Consider the following 999-nt stretch of genomic DNA (forward strand, 5'->3'; position numbering starts at 1 on the left):
ACTGCCTGGAAGGGAGACACAGCAGTCAGCTCATGGGGTGTTGGAAAGATGCAGAGAATTAACACCTACCACAGTTCCCAGCGGGCTCTCTTGTTCAAGGCGAGGGTTGGCGGGAGCCAAAGAAAGTGAACAGAGGTTTCTCATTCAGCACTACTTATGTGCTCAGGGCAAAGAATATGCCTGCAATGCAAGAGACGTGGGGTTGATCCCTGGGTAGGGAAGATCCCCTAGAGAAGGGAATGGCTACCCACCCCAGTATTCTTGCCAGGAGAATTTCATGGACAGAGGAGCCTGGCGGACTACAGTCCATGGGGTCGCAGAGAGTCAGACACAACTGAGTGACTAACAGTTTCACGTGTGTTCAGGACATTGAGGAGGAGAAGCCCTACATCTTTCCTCTAAGAATCTTTGTCACAGTGGGAAGATGCCCGTGATACAGAAAAGGGAACCAAAGAAGTGTCGATTCAGGACATCTCATACCTGGGAGCCAGCGAACCTAAGTTCTGCTGTTAGCACTACCATGAATGATAACAGCTAAGATGCACAGAATACCTACTATGTGCCAGACACAGTGTAGCAATTTAATTCTCACATCAACAACCATATGAGGTAGGTACTATTACTAACTTCATTTTAGACATGAGTAAACTGAGGCTCAGAGAGGCAAAGTGACCTATGTAAGGTAACCAAAGCCCAACCAGAGGTTAGTTCTGGGCAGTCTGACTCATAGACCTGTATTTAGGTGTTAGGCTTTCCTGCCTTGGGTGACCTCAAGCAAGTCTGTGCTCCTCTCTATGCTTCAGTTTCCTAATATCTAAATTGAAGGTGTTGAGACACATTTTCTCTAATATCATTCATTAGTAATTGTTGGAGGACATATCAAATACCTTACTTCATTTAATCTTCAAAACAGCCCTGGCTCAGTCCACACAAAAACTTGTATACAAATGTACATAGAAGCATGTTTCATAATAGCCAAAACATGGAAAAATTCAAATG

This window comes from Capricornis sumatraensis, chromosome 3, assembly GCF_032405125.1.
Source record: "Capricornis sumatraensis isolate serow.1 chromosome 3, serow.2, whole genome shotgun sequence".
Taxonomy (NCBI): Eukaryota; Metazoa; Chordata; class Mammalia; order Artiodactyla; family Bovidae; genus Capricornis; species Capricornis sumatraensis.